The sequence below is a fragment of the Propithecus coquereli genome, unplaced genomic scaffold (assembly GCF_000956105.1).
Source record: "Propithecus coquereli isolate 6110/MARCELLA unplaced genomic scaffold, Pcoq_1.0 Scaffold209, whole genome shotgun sequence".
NCBI classification, from domain to species: Eukaryota; Metazoa; Chordata; class Mammalia; order Primates; family Indriidae; genus Propithecus; species Propithecus coquereli.
The window spans coordinates 4,012,586-4,018,126 of NW_012145967.1; the positions used below are offsets into that span (position 1 = coordinate 4,012,586).

The 5,541-nt window shown below is 50.2% G+C and overlaps 1 pseudogene; it reads right to left on the reverse strand.

The window, feature by feature from the left end:
• Positions 1–2,217: 2,217 nt before the first annotated feature.
• LOC105810315 lies at positions 2,218–5,307 on the reverse strand (annotated as a pseudogene).
• Between the last annotated feature and the right edge of the window lie 234 nt (positions 5,308–5,541).

Genomic DNA, 5,541 nt, shown 5'->3' on the forward strand with positions numbered 1-5,541 from the left:
GTTGAGAGCCACATGCTCCGTCTTGTAGGAGTCACTGGGGGTGCGGCTTAGCTCCCAGGCTCCTCCCTAGAGGGCTGGTTATCAGTTTGGGGGTGTGCAACCCAAGAATCAATACTTTTATCAAGTTCCCAAAAGATTCCTAGGGTAAGGCACTTTCAGAAAACACTAAGCTGCCTCTGAAAGAGTCTAGCCTTGCTGTCTTGTCCCCTTCCTCCAGAGTCAATGACGCTCACTCTCCCCCACTGCAAGACATGTGGCAGATGCCATTTATGTGACTGACACACTTCCATGGGGAAACCAGATTTTTTCCTAAGGCTGTGATAAATATAATAAACTACATGACTGTGTAATTTTCTGCATGCTAACTATAAACTCCTTCCTTCTTTCATTCACTGATTCTTAACAGCCCCATATGCCCAAAGCTCTGTCTCAAGTGGCACTGGTGGCTTATAAAAGTGGAGTTCCCAGGTCTGTCCATTCTTCCCCAATTCCCATCTCGGAGATGCCCTGTGACCAGAAACAAGAAGTACAGCCCGCCTCTTAGATGAAATCAATGAGATGCTTCAGACCAGATCCCTGTGCCAAATAGAATCAACCTAACACCAGTGCTGGGAGGCCGACATGCACGAATTCATTCTCTCCAGGAGCTCCCCCCATGGATTCCAGGAACAAAGCCCCAGGGTTTACATTTCTCCGCAGGGATAACCCAAAGCCAAACCCTGAGGAGTGGTCAGCAGTGATTTGAAGAGCAGTCAGCTGAGTCGCAGCGGCTGCCCAGATGCAGGTGCTTGCTGCTGCATGCTTTCACTCCCCAGCTTCCCAGATGTGTTCAGTGGCCGCAGACGTGGAGCTCCAGTCTTTGGGCTCTCCCTGACATCCTCTGGGAGGAGAGGCCAGCTCTGCAGCTCCACGGCCAAGTGTCCTCCATCTGGCCTCTCCAACCTACACCCGGCTCTAGCTTCCTGGAGGAACTTGGAAAGATGGGGACAGGAAAGTTCCAGGAGCCAGCACAGTCTTCCTGGGGGTCACAGGTCATGGGAAGCAAGTTGGCAGTGTGCCGGGGGAAGGGGGCAAGCCTGGGCTTAGAACTCGGCAGCACAGGCCACGACAAGCTTCTCCTTGATGGTGTTTCCCTGTTGGAGAGAGACACCTCCTGGAGCTGGGAGCCTGGGAGCCTGCACATGGCCCCGACTCATCGGGATCCAAATGCCATTCAGCCGGGAACCTGCAGGAACAAGGTCTCTAGCAAATAGCATTGCTGCTTGCCACAAGGGCTGTCAGTCAGCCCACCCCACATGCTCTGCCTCTCTTTTCCCCTCCTTTTTACTGTGTACCATGGTATGGACTGGATGGTTTTGTCCTCTCAATCAATATTCATAGGTTGAAGCCCTAACCCGTAATGTGATAGTATTTGCAGGGGGGTCTTTGGGAAGAATCAGGTCATGAGGATGGAACCCTCATGAATGGAATTAGTGCCCTTGTAAGAAGAGACAGGAGAGAGCTGTGTGTTCCCCTCTCCCCCCGACCCCCCTCTCCCCCTCTCTCCCCCTCCCCCTCTACTCCCTCTCCCTCTCTCTTACCCTCTCTCTCTCTCTCTCCCTCTCCCTGCCATGTGAGGACACAGGGAGAAGGCAGCCATCTGCAAACCGGGAAGCAGGCCCTCACTAGACACCAGATCTGCCAACGCCTTGATCTTGGACTTCCCAGCTCCCAGAACTGTGAGAAATACATGTCTGCTGTTTAAGCCACCCAGTCTATGGTAATTTGTTATAGCAGCTCCAGCTAGGACATAGCACTTATCACCTGCTCATCTGCTCTCACATTTACGGATTTATTGCGTTTATTTTCTATTATCTCTTTTCTCCTGCTAGCAGATAAGCTCCACAAGGGCAGGGATCATGGTTTGTTTTGTTCGCTGATATATCACTATTGCTTCTGATGGTGCCTGGTACACAGTAGGCGCTCCATAAATACTCAGAGAGTGATGGCAGGCACGGGAGGGACTGGACAGCAGGAATGTGAGTTGCCCACCCCCTTTCTTGCCCCAGGAGAAGGGAGACACACGAGGGAGGGGAAGCATGTGCACTTTTCATGCCTCTGCCTGTCCTGGGCATTCAGACGGCTTTGGACTGTCTTTGTTTGTTTTTATTGCTGTTGGTTTTGTTTTTATTTTTGAAATTTTAAAATTTTAATACAATTCAAATCAGCGTGTCGGATTCATTTCAGCTCCTTCACTGCCCAGCCAGGGTGGAAGGACTGCTTCAGGCTCCCTGCCTTCTCTTTGTCTGTGATGACCAAGGTACAAAGGTATCTGCTGCATTTAACTTCAATCTTCACATTATTCTTATTTTTCATAATCTTGGAAGATCTGGCATCCTTCCTCCTGGCTGTGAGCAGAAAGTCCTTGATTTCCTCAGTGTTTCGAGGCACGGGGAGAGGGCGCAGCCTGTGTACTGCCCGAGAAACCTGGACTGTCTTCACGATCTGTGAACTAAGAAACCATGAGGTCACCCCACCGGCCAACCCCCAGCCGCATCCCACCCCCCTCCTCAGGAAAGACCCGGTCTCTTCCGTTCCATGTTGGTTAAGGGCATCGAGCAATCAGACCCCCAATAAAATATTGGTTGTTCTTGCTTAACCAGGTGACAAATAATGTGCTTAATAAATTATAAATGATAAAATATTGCATAAAAACCCAATATCAATTTTAATACTTTAAAATGATTTATTAATATGCTCCCGCACTGTTTGCAGTGTCTGTTATTTCTCACGTTCCCACAACTCACTGCGAATGAGGAAGGGGAACGTGACAAGGTGAGTGAAGGGACAGAGGAGGCTGGCTTGACGGTTGGGGTGTGAGGAGTGACGTCAGCACCAGGAGAATGAAACGAGAAAGGACACCACCCTCCAGGTCATGGGGGGGGTTCCAGATAATTTCTAAATATTCATGAGCCCCTTTTGCCCTCTCCCCTTTCCGGAAGAGGCCAGAAGATCACAAAGCCTTCTATGAAGCCTTTTCTCACCCCCTCTCCTAGGCAAACCACCTATTCCGTTGACCTCCGCTGGACTGCACCAAGCACCTGCCCATAACATGGCACCCCTGACAAAGGAGACGAGGAGTCCGTTCATACCGGGTGGACGGATGGACAGATGCATGGGTCCATTTGCTGGTTTACAGGGCTTCTTTTCCCAGGCAGTCTCTCTGTTCCCTCTGCCCTCTAGCACAGGGACCAGGGCCATCCTCGGAAGGGCACCAGGCCCAGGACGACCCATCCTGGGTAGTGCGGGGCTCGGCCAAAACGACTGCAGTTATCAAGAGGACACGCCACTCTTAGCAGCTTTTGTTTAAAGACAGGAATTTCAAAATCAAATAAGAAAGACACTCAGAAAGGGGAGTGGGCAGCCCCTTTGCAAGCCCCCTGCCCACCCACTCAAGCCAAAGGTGGCAGTGGTGTTTCCAATTGTCTCCCTGACAGAGAGGAATGTGGCAGGGACTGGGAATCTTGTAGGTTGTCAAGTGAATTCAAACATGACAGGTGCTGTCTCCAGAGCTTAGGGAACGGGAGGCCGTGAGGCCTCATGCTTTCAGCACCCAGACCCTGGAGCACCTGCCCCCGCCTCACGTCCGGCCAGGGCTGTGTGGCTTGGGCGGGGTACATAACCTCTTGGACCTCCATTCCTTCGGCTGGAAAGTGGGAAATCCTAAAAGTACCTACTCACAGGGCGGCTGTGAAGACTGGGTGAGTGAGTCAGGCAGAGTGCTCAGAGGAGCTCCCGGCAGGCAGTGCCGTGCGCGTGTTTGCTGTCAGTGGCCTTACCAGCATCTCGTTTGGAGTCAGGCGGCCCCGGGTTCGAACCCTGCTCAGCCCTTTGCCGGCTCTGCCGTAGGCCTCAGGGTGATGAGGTTGTCCAGGCTCCCTGTCTGTAAACGGGATTGATTACACCACATCCAAAAGCAGTTGAAAGGAGGAGATGACAAGATGCTCATAAAATTCAGGGTCTGACACATTGTTAGTGCTCAAAAATAGCACTAACGCTGATTATGGCTGACGTTAATCATTGTAGCTAATTGTCGTTCATGTTTTTGGGCAGACGACACAGGTTTAAAGAGCCGATGGCCCCTTCCTATTTAACACAAACCTCCCCGCTGCCTCTTCCTCACGGACACGCTATGTCTGTGATCCCGGATCTCGTCACAGAACGAAATGCGCAAAGGAAGACCTGGTCTCCTGAAGGCCACGAGAGTCTGACCTGCCTCGGCCTGCATTTCTCTCCATTAACTGTCAGAGCCAAGCTGTGTAGGGTTCTTTCATTCCCCTCATCTCCTGCTGCCAAAACACACAGACCTGAGGCAGAATCCGGATCCAATTCCTTTGCTCCCCCAACCCCGCAAAAAGACAAATAAATATATCGAGAAATAAGGGACAGATGCACAGACAGGGACAGAGAGGTGACAGGGAAGTAGGAAGAGGGAGTGGCAAGCAGAAGGCAGGGACACTCCGCGAGCAATACGCTTGGCTTCCATTTGTGGAGAGACCCGCCAACCCGAGGCGTTGCTGTGTGAACACAGGTGAATCGTATCACCGTGAGCACAAAGCCAGCCACTTGCTCACAAACCTATTAGCTGGTAAACAGCAATGTTCTGTAATTCCCGCTATTAAAAACAGCTTAAAGAGAAATCAAATCTCATTTAGCAGGGATTGCAGGGGTCTTCTTGGACTCTTTTAAAGTTTCATATTCATCTAAGGAAATAGGCTCTAATTCTCCAATGTTGGCTTCCTTGGAGGCAATCCCATTTCCAAGCTTATTAAACCTCCATTTAAAGGGACGAGGAGGGTTTGTGAATGTTCCCCCCACCAGACGGCAGTGGGGCTATGAATGATTTTCTAAGTCAAGGGAAACCACAGGGACAGGTGGAACATTTCCTACAATTTGCATATGAAACAAGGTTGTCTCTGCTTTGCTCCCACTATAAAAGAAGTTTGCATAATTTGGGAGAGGGTCTTTACACAGATTCAGTTCATGAGGTCAGGTTATACACGAGCACAAAGGCAAGTGGTCTCGCCATCGCTGGAGTGACAAAGGAGGCTGTCTGAGCCAGTGCATGTCAGCTGTCTACACTGTGGCCATGTTTCCTCGCAGAACCCCATGAACTCTGAGAGTCTTCTTTTGGGGAAACACTAGCATCAACAGTCTCAGGTTAGGAAAGCCAAGTTCTTTTACAAGCTATCAAACATACGAATGTGTTAAATTTTAAGTATCAGAGTTGAAAAGAGTCAACTAACAGTTGCTTACCTGATTCTCCATCTACGCCTGTCCAGCAGCTAAGAGCTAAATAAGCCTAAAAACAAAAAGATGACCTTAGAAGTCAGCCAGCTGGCAGATGAGAAATCGAATCAGATTCTCCATGTTCCCGGTTCGATGGCCCCACAACCAGCTCGAATTACTTGTCTTCCTTCCCTTGGAAGTATAATTCTTTGTCTCCAAATCCTTTTGGTCTTAGACTTCTCAGAATAACTCTCCTGAACATGAGTGAGCAGT